The 13,720-nt window shown below is 39.2% G+C and overlaps 1 pseudogene; it reads right to left on the bottom strand.

Moving 5' to 3' along the window:
- Positions 1 to 13,720, bottom strand: part of LOC113263361 (60S ribosomal protein L4-like) — a 123,050-nt pseudogene that overhangs the window by 51,928 nt on the left and 57,402 nt on the right.

Raw genomic sequence — 13,720 nt, 5'->3', positions numbered from 1 at the left:
GACTGCAGAGGATTTGGAAGGCCAAACGCATGAGAAGGATTGTTTTTAAGGATCATAATTGTGACCAGATGTAGCTGAGCATACAGAAATATCCTACAAGAAAAATTATAGAGTGATAAAGCACCATTATTGCCTTCATAACCAGTTTTGCTCTAATCAATTTACAGGTTGGTAAGAGCCCCGCACTGTCCAATATGGTCTCCCACACCACAAGATAAATGGGTCAGCTTTTGGCATGGGTCATGAATCTAGCAAGTGGTGGAAACCTCTGCATCAGAAATAGTCCTTTAGATTGTTCCAACCTATGATGGTGAATGTATTGCCCTATTTGGTGATGAATCCAGGCAGCCATGGTGGCAATCTGAATAGTCAAACTCAAGCAATCTATCTCCTCAGAAAATGGACCCTGACCACTGACATCTGCATGAGTCCAAGATGGTTCCATTATTAGCCATGATTAGTTTCACTGTCTGTGGCTTCAGAGAGGGATTACTTTAAACAGCTAGTCTGTAGTGTACCAAATGGCAGACTGAGCAGATAGGCCATTGCCAAAAGCCCAAAAGCCAGTAAAAAATAGAAGGTTCACCAGGGGAAACATTACCCACCAGCCAGAATTATCACATCCATTTGGGTTCTTCAGAGCTGGTGCTGACATTGAATAGCTGCAGCAGCCCAGTGGGCACCTTTGGGTTTCAGCTTTGGTGTCTCATCAGTGTAGTGAGAGTACAACTGAGCTAGCAGCTTTGTTTTTGGTTGTGGAGAAGACAAAGATTTCCCCCAAAGTAATAGCTGTCAGGTTTAAGGCAGAGCCAAGATGGTGCCCCAGGTCAGGCCGGCTGTGTTCTTACGTATATTGCTTCCATTCGACAAATGAGGCTTGATGGGCCTTTCATACCTTGTTAGCCACTGAGTCTAAATGGACCCATTCCACAATAGGAATATCAGGCTGGAGAGTCTTTAAAGCCTCCATGGGTTCAGTGTTCAAGATCAACAAGAACCCAGTAGTAAGCTGATAGCTTCTATAGCCGTGTACAGGAAGGCAGCAAGTCCAGAATCCAAACGGGTGCCTTCGGATGGAGGCTACCTCTCTTTGCAAGGGCATACAACCAACAAAATCATTTGTCACAGATTCGTAGTTGCAAGGGTCATTAGAGAAACCCAAGCAAGATGCAATGAATACAGTGAAGGCACAACACGGCCAGTTTGCTCAAATTCAGGGATTAAAAATAGTCTTCAAAGTAGTAAGAGAAAAAAGATGCATTACATAAGAGGTAATAATAAGAGTAATGGTCCTCTTGTCAGAAACAATAAAAGTCAGAATGAATTGGAATGACAACTTTAAATTACTGAAGGAGAAAAATTATCTAGAAAAACTATCTTTCAAAACAGAGGGCAAAATAAAAACCTTTTTAGATGAAGAAAAGAGTAGAGAATTCATCTCAAACACCGTGAACTGCAAGGAATGTTAGAAAAAAATTCTTCATGCTGAAGGAAAATGATACCAGACAACTTGAATCTCTAGAAACAAAGGTCACTGGAAATAGTAAACTTATTCTCAGAATATTGTAAATTTATTCTCAATTATTAATTTATTCTCAATTTTGTAAAAATTTATTCTCAATTATTAATGACCTATTTAAAGCAAAAATTTAATGCTGTATGATATATACAACACATAGATATAAATACATGACAATAACACAAAAGGCAGGGTGTTAAATGAAAATACTCTACTTTCACAAAGTTCCTATATCTTACACAATATTTTAAGCAGATTGGGATAATTAATGATCCTACTGTAATCTTCAGAGCAACCACTAAAGGAAATAAGGGAAGTACAGCAAACAAGCCAAATGAGGAATCAAAATAGAATATTAAAAATAAACTTGTTTAACCCAAAAGTAGAAAGCAAACAGTAACAACAAAGTAGATGAGTGAAATAGAAAACAAATACCGAACGGCAGATTTGGTAATTCTAAGATGAAGTGGACTATAGACTCAAAAGGCAGAACTGATCAGACTAGATAAAAACCGAGCCAACTATTGTCACTGAGGTGCGTGCTAAAGTTAGAGTAATCTGTATTTGACATTGTCCCAGACCTTAGGCACACTATGTTAGGTATCTAAGCTTAAATCAGTCAGCAAATATTTACAGATAAAAAGTATGGAGACTGAGCCAGAGTCCCGCTGAAGTTTGTTACAGTTATCACAAGAGTGCAGTCCCACATCCTCAAGAGAGAAGAGTGAAAACAGAAAGGCGTTTTAAAAGAAAAAATCTGGACTTAGTGACAAATAGGATACAAAATGGAATAAAAGAGTGAAAGATAACTGAACTTATTACGAAAGCATTTTGAAATTCACATTTTATCGAGCAACCCTATCTTTGTGAATTCAATGATTTTAGTGGTTGCCCTAAAGGAAGCAAATATACTCATGTATCTGATTTCCAGCCCCCACCCCCTCTTTGGACTCAATTAGTGACACACGGGTTCCAGAATGGGGAGACAGCCACCACGCAGAGCCTTGAGTTATGGAAAATGATAGACCCCAATTAATTCATGAGAGAAGGTGAGTTGTTACCAATTTTGTTCAGGAAGTTTGTTCTCTATTCCTCAGCTAAATTTCCCTTTCTGATGTTATCAAAATGCTCAGCTGTTTTCTCTTTCCTAATCTTACTAATTCTTACATGTGATCCTATATGTTCTTGAAAAGCTCAGCTTGTTGAGGAAGTAAAACTCCAGACAGAGTATAAAGAAGCCACAGTGTGCTTGTCCTCACCACTCAGTACGTAGCGTCACGTGCAATACCGTGTTGTGAGAATCCAGAGCAAAGTCTACACATTAAATCACATTCAACCTCAGTATCTCTAACTTACAAATAAATAATACCTACAATTAAATCTGCTTTACTTTTTCTGTAAAATGAAAACGTTCATCTTCAAATCACTCTAGGAATCTCCCTGGCGTGCTGGATTGATTTGAGAGCACATTGGCACGTTGTGCTCCTTATCTTTTTTTTTTTTTTTTTTTTTTTTTTTTTGCCAAGTCTCATGGGGATGTTTTTGCTGAACAGATTTTCCTTTAATGTCAAAGGTGTCCCTATGTTTAGATTAGCTTTATAAGCTATCAGAACAAGAAACAGCCTTGTGGGGATAATACCTCTGTAAAGGAGACATTAATAATCCAAATAAATCCCAACTGTCCTGAGGAGATAAGATATGAAGAAATGAGCAGAAAGCTAAATGTAGATTGAAAAAGAGATGTCAAGTACACAAAAGACAATTCTAGGAAGGAAACCACCTACTATTCTCCATTTGAATACACCGTTTTAGACACTGATGTAGTGATTGACTAAAGCAAATACTGCAAGGTTGATAAGAGTTACTGTGTTTTCTAAAAGCACATATCCTCCATCTCAGAACATACATTGCATTATAAAGTCGGTTGAGCAAGAATCATGTAAAGTAATTCTTCATTTTTCTTCCCTTCCCAATCCTGCTGAGATGTCCTCAGCTAAAGCAAAGAGATTTCACATTCAATGGAAAATATAAAATATTTTGGAAAGTAAATTTTGTTTCTAGAGAGTTAAAGTACAGTCTTGGATAAAATATATATTTTTGAAATAGTTACTGATTTTTGTTTCTTGGGCTGTATTGTTCTTCATTTGGGTAGCATGTACAAGGACAGTATTAATCCCCATTAGGACTGTATCCTAAACACATAGCTGCTTACCTGGTTTGTCCACTCAGGGTACCAGAATCTTGAGTCTAATTTTGTAAGGTGGTCATAACAAAATAGAGGGTTCCTTAGTTGGGAAATATTGTCTCTCTTTTGTCCTCTCCTATAAAAACTATATAAAATTTAATCTACACACATATAACGAACTGTGAAATTCATTGTAAAGTAATTCAGTGGCTCTTGGTCTATTTGCAGTTCTAATTACCATGGAGCTGATGATAATCTCTAAGCATGTGATAAGCGACTAGTTCTGCTCTTCTGAGTTCTCTTTTTTGGTTATGCTCTGACGTCTGCTTCTTTCTTTGGGTCCTAATGACTTGTTTCTCCTTTTGCTCATGGGACAGTCATTGGCAATTGATTTCTGTAGAAGCTGTATTTTACTCCCACAGGTTCTGTGCAATGCTAGCTTCCTAGTTTTCTTATCAAAAATAGATGTGGACTCTTGTAAGCCTCTACTCTCTGTCTCAGGGATGTGGCTGTGCTCCATGTCCCCCATGTCCTCTGTGAGATCAGTATTATCTTGGGTGCTATTGAGATACAAGGGCATTTCAAAACCTCTTCAGTGGAAAAAGTCATTTTCTGCCCCGGGACTTTCTAGAAGTTGTGCTGCAATGTAGTGTAAGCCAATGTGGTGTTATGCACAACTATGAGGTTCTTTCTTGGTTGATAATGGGAAGTCTCCAGTAGCTTAGAGGTAGTTGGGAGCTATAGTCTTACTACCACAGGTAGCAGGTTACAAGGAAAACTTCTTCCATACAGGATCGAGATTTATTAACAAGCATGCACAAAAATCATAGATTGTGTTCAATAGTACTTATGCAGTCCCAGGTCTCTGACCAGTTCATTACTCAAACATTACCATATGTAATTACTGGAGATGGATGTGACATCATTCTAGAGCAGCACTGACTTAATGTTTTGGTTGGGACAGATGTCAAAATTCTTAGGTAGTTGTGATGGTTAATTATATGTATTAATTTGGGCTTTGGGGTACCCCAATATTGTTCATACATTACCCTGTTTCTGTGAGGGTGTTTTTGGAGGAGTTTAACATCTAAATGGATAGACTAAGTAAAGCAGATTGCTCTTCCTAATGTGGGTGGGCCTCATGCCATCAGTTGAAGGTCTGAATAAAGCAAACAGGCTGACCTATTATCCTCAGATAATAGGAAATTCCTTCTGCTTATCTCTGAGGAGAGACTCTGGTTTTATCTTGACCTCAGACTCAAACTGAAACATCAGCTCTTCCTGGGTTTTCAGCCAGCCAGTCTTCAGACTAGAACTTACATCATTGGCTCTCCTGGATCTCCAGCTTGTCTGCTACAGATCTTGGATCTTGTCAGCTTCTGTAATTACTTTAACCAATTCTTTATAATAATTATATATTCAATATCCTTTTGGTTCTATTTCTCTGGAGAATGCTAATATAGTGGTAAAATACAAATCTAATTTCAGAATCCTAAAATCAAGATTACATCCTGGAGGACTGAGCCTATTGGATGTGCTGATTCTTATTCTTACAAAGGTGTCGGAGTGAAACGTCACGATGAGCAATAACTCCACACACATCTTAAATGCCACTTAGTTCACTGATGAAAACACATTTTCTCATCCAATATGTTAGCTTTTAAGGACTCTGATGTTGACTGGGGACAAAAACACAAAGCTTCTTGACTAGAAACTCAAATGGTTGCAGGCTGGTATAATCCAGTCGAGGAACTTGAAATATTCACTCAGTGCCCCTAAGTTATAGATTAAAAACAACACATACATATTGTCTATGCTGAGGTATTTTAAAATCCAGTGTGGACAATATAACATAACCAGCTCCTTACCACTAGCACATGGGCAGCCGCACCCTTCCTATATAACCCCTTAACTTCCTCTCAGTGGCAGTAACTTGAGGTCCCCCTGTCTCATTATTCCATGTCCCATATTATGGGACTATCCAAGAACTATAACACTTCATATTTTGTATAAGACCAAATATTCAGATCAAGCTCTATTATCAACACCTTTAAAAAGCATTTAGAGACAGGTATCTTAATGTGACAAAATCTTTACATCTCAGCTCATAAGCTTTTTCTGAAGATAAACAGTTTCATTGCCCAAGTATAATGTATCTGGCAAAATTTCATGGAAGCAAATTTCACGGTTTCTGTGTTCCTTTGAATGTATGAATTTACAGACACAGAACCGACATTAATTCCATATTATTCTAGCCTCACTTTGTTAGCTCTTACTTTAAAATGATTCCAATTCCTTTTTTCATTTTATTTATTTTTTTAGAGAGTGTGTGGTGGGGAGTGTGGCTGGAATCCAAAGCAGGCTCCACACTCATCATGGAGCCCAATGTGGGCTTGATTTCATGACCCCAAGACCATGACCTGAGCCGAAATTAAGAGTTGAGTGCTTAACCAGCTGAGCCACCTAAGTGCCCCAAAAATGATTGATTCCTAAACACACTCCTTCATATTTATTCATTTGAGTAAGGAAATATATTTCTCAGTCTCTACGTTTTTTTAGAAAAATACCACAGAAACTGGGGCTGGTGTTTATTGCCTCCCGTGTAAGCTTGGCATATAGATTAGATCATCTAGGAACTAAAAATCTCTTTCCTTTTGATAATAGCCTTTGTATTTTAACAAAATCATTGCTAGTAAGCTTCTGATATTGACTCAGTTTAGCAATGCCATCAAGGCACTTAGTCTGAGTATCGCTAACCACCCATTGTGCTAACTGCACTGATTTTCAGCCTCAAATGCAGTGACCGATATAAATTCCAAATATTTGAAAAAATACTACTTCAAGCCAAAGGCCGTATCCAAATAAAGTAGCTCTCCTATCAATTTGGCGTTCAACACAGGAGAGCAACAAATTAAGGGAATTTCCAGATCTAATCTGAGTGCTTCTGGGGGAACAATCGGTTCCTTTCTCATTTTTCCTTCTCACATCATACTGGGCTATCAGGAACACTTCAGCTCCATTTTGAGTTTTAAGGTATAATAACACTACCCTCCTTAATTAAGCTCACGATTCATCATTTGGCCTAAAATTTGGGCCATTTCACCTGAATTCAGTCTGAGATGGAAGCATCAGTCATCTGGTCCCCAGGTTTAGTCAACTAATGTGCAAAACAGTTTTCATAATTCCTTAATAAACAGACCAATTAGCGAGAATAGACCAAGCAGTTATTTGAGTGAATTCCTGTTATCCGATTAAATTGAGCAGCCTGTTTAATTTGTTATTTCCAGGTTGTTTTGAATGGGCTCCTCTCTAGTAGGTCAGAATTTACTAATCTCTATGGCCTGATCGGATAGACTGCTCTAGCACTTTCTGGTTTGATGACCCAAACTGTAGGGGTAGAAACAGAAATGTTATGATTAATTTCACTCTTGCATCCTCCTCTTCCTCTCCAGAATGATTTTGGAAGCTCCTGCCAAATCCAGAGAGGCCACAACAGACTGTGAAAGCCAGGCAGTTTTGTTTTAGCAAGTCTTAGTATTACTCCATAAACTGGGATACCTGCAGGGTAAAGGAGGGTACAGAGCTGCAGGGTCACTGCCTTTAGGGTCTAGGTCAGAAAAAGCACATTGAATCAACATTTCTAGGGAAGAAGAGAACATAGTTAAATCCTCTGTGGTAGCAGGGAAGAGGTTAGAGGCAGATGACAAAGAGCACAATGGCATAGGGAAACTTGGCATCACCCCCATCACCCCAAAAAATAGCAGGGCCGAACTGGTTGGTAGAGATTAGAGCGGGTGCATGGAGAGAAGCAGCTGATGAAGTGCCTGTTTAATAATCAGATCAGTAGCTGCCTGCGCACTGCGATAAGGAAATGCAAATGCCATGAGGTTAAAGGGGGAGAATAATGCTGAGCCTTCAACTGACAAGTTCTAATTGTCCTGTAGGATGGGCAAGGATCAGCCTCATAAGGAATACCCTTCAAAAAACACCAAGTGGAAACGTCAGGGCTTTCAGGCTGCTTAGAAATCTATGTACTCTTTCAGTGTCTCTCATTTAAAGGAGCGCTCGGCCCGGCAGTATTTGCTGGTGTTAAAATGACAGAGGGGCAGGAGCTGAACACATGGGCACATAACAGGCTGAATTTCAAGGTGAGCATTTGGGAAGCCATATTTAAGACTGGTTGGTTTCTTTCTTAAAGCAGTATTGGTAGAAGAGTGCTCTGGAATCCTGTAGAGTCCCATTCTAGCTCCACTACCCACTGTGTGGGCCACTGTGTGACCTTAACAATTTCTCTGTCTTGGCTTACTTAACCTATAAAATGAGGAAACCAGTGTTGAGGGGATAAAAGGGATGAAGGGCATGGAGGGCTTGGACCAGTGCCCGGAAACAACGGATTGTCAACAGATTTTCGTTGGGATTTCTCATGGCTCCCACATGCTGCCTAGGCTGAAAGAAAAGCCTTTAGAATTCGGTTTTCTCTTGACAAGGAGAATGAGCACAGTCGGATGGCCCCTTTCTGTGTGCCTTTTTAGGTGAGGGATTTGGGTGGAGATTATAGGAAGGAAGTTGCCAATGAGACCTCCAGGGAATGGTGACACCCACAGAAGTCTACTTAGAAGAGAGTGACAGGCTCCTGCACAGATGGGATTAAGAGTTTACTGCTGTTTTGTCCTGTTTTCATATGTGACTGAGGCAAAAAAGCCTCCTGATGTCTACTCCTGGCATTTTCATCACACCGCCAGTTTCAGATGTCACAACGGGATAACTTGGGGGTGCTATTTCCAGAACTCTGTTGGAAAATGGTTTTTGAGAGAAAGAGGCCAAGCACCTTATGCAGCTAAACTATTATAGGTTTTGTGAAGGGTCAAAATCTTTTGCTAAGTTAATGAAGTAATAGCCTTCCACCTACAGCTTACATCCCCTCGTCGGTTGGATTTACTTTCTTGCCCACATTCTCTTCAGGATGCAAGGCTGCTGGAACTGAGCTTCCTTCCTTTCTGTGGAGGCACCTGTTCTATATTCATTTAGTTACTGTGTGGCATTTTTATGTTCAGAAAACCACAATTGCTGTCATGAAATGACCCTAAGGTAATAAACCATGAATTATCTTTAAAACCTGGTAAAGGATTTTGAAGTTATAAACAAGTAATATAATTTGCAGGCACTGTTATTTCCACATCAGATTTACCTAAAGAGACGATTTTGTGGCAAGATCGATTTATGACACAAATCACTGTAAAGATGGTGAATGGATATTCCAATTTTTATGTACTTTGCTTTCGCATTGGGCGAGAACTGGAGGTGGAAGTTGTGAGGGAAAGCTCCAAAACCAAGTTCATTAAAGAATTAGAGAAATAATTTTAAAGTGAGCAAGCATCTTTAAGACTCACATCGTGGTTAGTATAAGAAATGGGGAAATAGCAGATTTAAAGCAATGGAATAGAATTTTTAAGTGCATGCAGTACATGCGTACACACATTTTATACCAGCAAGTTCTCTGTCCTGCGATGAAAATCACCGGAATCAAGAAGTACTAAGAGGACTTTCTTACTTTTCTTTTTTGCAGTGATGTTACCATTTTGCAACAAAGTTCTCTCTAAAGAACACCACCAGTATAATGTGTATATATATTATATATATAATGTGTGTATACACACACACACACACACACACACACACACACACACATATATGTTTATACATGAATTAGGGGTGTGTATGTATAGCCCGTCTACTGACAGTATGAGTCACTGTATTTGCCTCCTAAAATGACTTGTTTTAATATTTCCCCTAATTTCAGTAGCTTAAACATTTGGAATGGTGGGAAAGAGAATAGACTGATTTTTCAGAATTGCAGTATATATTTAAAAATGCATACGATGGAAAAAGAAAAGACAAAATAGAGGTAAAGACAAGCTAAGAGAAGAGATGAAAGCCAAGGAGAAAAGTAGAGTAAGAAGGAAAGTAATGGGGTGTTGAAGAAAAAGAATCAGAAATTAGGGAAAGGAACTAAAAAAGAATTTGGAGACAGTCTCTCAATTATCTATGAGTAAGAGGCTCAGAAATAGTTCCCTGAAGGAAGACTCTTCATTAAAGAATAGGTGAAAAAGAGAATGCTGCAAGCTTCTCTTCAGATTGAAGACCTAATGGGAAGAGGAAATTTTGCCGATCAAAGTACAGAAAAGCAGACTTGAAAATCGTCCTTAAAAATGATCATTTCTTATACTCCACCTCCTCAAATACACATAATTTGTTTCCTTTTTATTTATTTTTCCCTGTAGCCCTGTAACTGTTGGAGATTGAATTTGCCACCTGGTGTCCTATAATTTAAATTGGAGACTTCTAGTCCACTCACACAGTGAATCTGAAGGCGAGCATTCGTGGGCATTGGGCCTGCTGCTAAAATGTATCTGAGTCCAGGTTTCTGTGCCTTTTCTTGGCTTTTCCTTAATGGTCTTAAGCTGGCTGCTCCAGCATCAGCTCTCATCCTCGCACCAGGAAGAAAGGAGATGGTAAAGGGTAAAGGGGCATGGATGTGCTGACTACTCACTTTAAAGGAGATTTTCAGGAAGATCTGTCAGCTACTTGGACTTGTATTTACTTGGCCAAAATTGCGTTAGTTGGTCTTTGCTGTTTGAGAGAAGGACAAAGTAGTGCAGGTTTTAAAACTGAGCCCTTTGGTTGCTGCCCACACAATTGGGATCTCAGTAACAAAAGGGAGAACACCTCTCCTTCTGAATTAAGAAAATTAAGTTTACTGAAGCCTAAATAATATGACTGGCTTTACCATTTCTTTGATATTAAAGTATTACATTTTTTAGTAAATACCTATGTCTTATAAAAAAAACTATCCTAAAGCATAACTCAATGTTTAATAATGGCAACATTTTCTTTTCTTTTAATATAATCACTGGGGAAAATTGAAAACCTACATGCAAATGAACGGGTGCCTGGGTGGCTCAGTCAGTTAAGTATCAGCCTTCAGCTCAGGTCGTGATCTCAGGGTCCTGGGATTGAGCCCCGCATCAGGCTCCCTGCTCAGTGGGGAGTCTAGTTCTCCTTCTGCCCCTCTACCCTGCTTGTGCATGCTCTCTCTCTCTCTCTCAAAATCTTTTAAAAAAATAAATGCAAATGAATAAACTACTTACATGAATAAAATCAACATGAATAAAAAAGGATGAAAATACTTCTTGCATCAGTGATATGGATGTCCAGTCTCTAGAAACTTTGAGGAATTGTCAGCAAAACTCCTTATTAATAGTAATGTTCAACAGCTTTTAAAGGGATATGAGTTGGAATAGTTTGGCTGCATGAAAGAGAAAGTCTGAAATAACGAGATAAAAACACATGAATAGTGTCAGTCAGTGGTTTGCTGAATTGCTCAGCCACCTAACTCCTAGGTTTCTGCTCAAGAGTCTTCACTGCAGGGCTCTATCTGCAAGCTTGCTTTCTTGACAAAGATGAATTCTGGGGTTCAAGTATCTTATGTTCAACACAGGTCATAAGAAAAGTGAAAAAAGGGCAGAAGCTGGGGAGCTGAGTCAGCACCCCCCACTTGCAACTTTGCAGGAAGCCCCATTCCACGCTCCTGCGTATGTCATGGCAGGGACATAGTCACATGCTCATACCTTGTAGAAAGGAAAGCTGGAAGTGGAAGGGGAAATTTCATTACATTATCATTCTAAATAAAAATTTAGGGTTGGGTTTTTAAGGAAGAAATGGAAAATAAATGGGTGGCGATTGGTAGTGTCTGCTAGAGCAAGTTAAACTTCTACTTGCGGCAATTTGCAGGGCTCTTGATACACAATAACTAAAGCGGGGACCACTGAGGCAAGTCTGTGATTAGAAATAGAGCTGCATGGCACAGATAACACAGGAACAACAAAGAAGAAAGGTTTGGGTTCATACCGTAACTTACACATGAAGCTTTGCAGCTCTGCCCTTGTCTTTTGCTCCCGTTCAGACGAGGTGTAGCATTTAGTAATGTCTCCTGCAAATCCCATACTTTCAGCCTTGGAAGACTGGCCGATAATAAGGATGTCAGAGAAGGTTTGTGCAGGGAAAGAGATGATCTCTTAGCACATGATGCGGGAAAGGCCCTTGGATGCCACATCAGACCACTTGGTCTTCCTTCATGGGTTTTCTCCCTTTGGTAGCCATATCTCTCCCGTCTTTTCCAACCCTTGCTTCTGCAGAAGCTCCTCCTGCCTTCTGTTTGGGCCAAACCCTTACTCAAATTCTCAGAGCGTTCATATCTTATCCATGGTAACACCAACAACAAACCCAGAATTCTGCTCCCCTTTGCCTGCCAAGTGAAGACCATGCAGTGTCTCTTAATATCATTACATATTGAATAATTATTTAAATTTGCTATTCGATATAGCAGAGTTCTGAATTCTTAGCAAAGGACAAATGTATATAAATTAGTGTCTTGTGGCTCTAGGACTTTGAGCTCCAGTGTAACGTAGAATGTAAATTCCATGAGGACTAAGGCTGTTCTGCTGGGCCACCAGCGAGAGCTGTGAGTATCAGTGAGGAAAATCATGAGCTAGTGTTGATTTTATTTCTCATGGGGCCCAGCATACCTTCTATGTAGTTACGTGTTCTCTCCTTGGTGGTTACTTTCAACGAATGTTATTCCAGAGTCTTTTCTGCTTACGTTTTTCCAGCTGCTTTTTAAATGAACATTAGAAAAAGAAATCTGATTTTTTTTTTCTTTCAATAGTACCAGAAAGTATGTGTGTGTTTCCCGTAGGGTTAATAGAAATGGCTACCATTGGGGCACCCAGGTGGCTCAGTGGGATAAGCACCTGACTCTTGATTTCAGCTCAGGTCATAATCTCAGGGTTGTGAGATTGAGCCCCATACTGGGCTCCGCACTCAAACTCTGCTTGAGATTCTTTCCTTCCGCCCTTCCCCCGCTCCACTTGAGAATGTGCTGTCTCTCAAATCTTTAAAAAAAAAAAAAAAAAAGAGAGGGAGAGAGAGAGAAATAATGACCACTTATTATACTTTACTGTGTGTCAAGCATAGTGCTTATAAGTGTTTTTTCATCTTTTTTAAATTTAATTTGTACAATTTAAGTATAGTTGATCCACAATATTATATTGGTTTCAGATGTACAACATAGTGATTTGACATTTATATACATTACAAAATGACCAACATGAAAAGTCTAGTCACAATCTGTCACTACATGGTTATTCAATATTATTGACAACATTTTTTTATGTTGTACTCTGTATCCCTGTGACTTATTTTATAACTGGACATTTGTACCTCTCAACCCCCTTCACCTATTTAACCCATCCCCCTCACCTCCTTCCCCTCTGGCAACCACCAGTTCTCTGTATTTCTGAGTCTGTTTCAATTTTGTTTTATTGGTTCATTTGTTTTGATTTTTAAATTCCACATGTAGATGAAATAATATGTAGTATTTGTCTTTCTCTGACTTATTTAACCTAGCATAACACCCTCTAGGTCCGTCCATGTTATAGCAAATAACAAAATTTTATTCTTTTTATATCTGAGTAATAGTCCATTGTATATCCCTATGTATGTGTACACCATATCGTCTTTATCCATTCATCTCCCAGTGGACACTTAGTTTGCCTCCATATCTTGGCTATTGTAAATAATGCTGCAATAAATGTCTTTTTGTTTTGTTTTTGGTTTTGTTTTTTTTTTTTTAAAGATTTTATTTATTTATTTGACAGACAGCTAGCGAGAGAGTGAACACAAGAGGGGGAGTGGGAGAGGAAGAAGCAGGCTCCCAGTAAAGCAGGGAGCCCGATGTGGGGCTCGATCCCAGGACCCTGGGATCATGCCCTGAGCCGAAGGCAGACATTTAATGACTGAGCCACCCAGGCGCCCCAATAAATGTCTTTTTGAATTAGTGTTTATATTTTCTTCAGGTAAATACCCAGAAGCAGAATTTCTTGATTTTGGTATCTCTATATTGAATCTATAGAGAAACCTGCATAAGGTTTCCCACAGCGGCTACACCGATTCACAGT

The sequence above is a fragment of the Ursus arctos genome, unplaced genomic scaffold (assembly GCF_023065955.2).
Source record: "Ursus arctos isolate Adak ecotype North America unplaced genomic scaffold, UrsArc2.0 scaffold_1, whole genome shotgun sequence".
Lineage (NCBI taxonomy): Eukaryota > Metazoa > Chordata > Mammalia > Carnivora > Ursidae > Ursus > Ursus arctos.
This window is presented reverse-complemented; position numbering and strand designations above follow the sequence as displayed.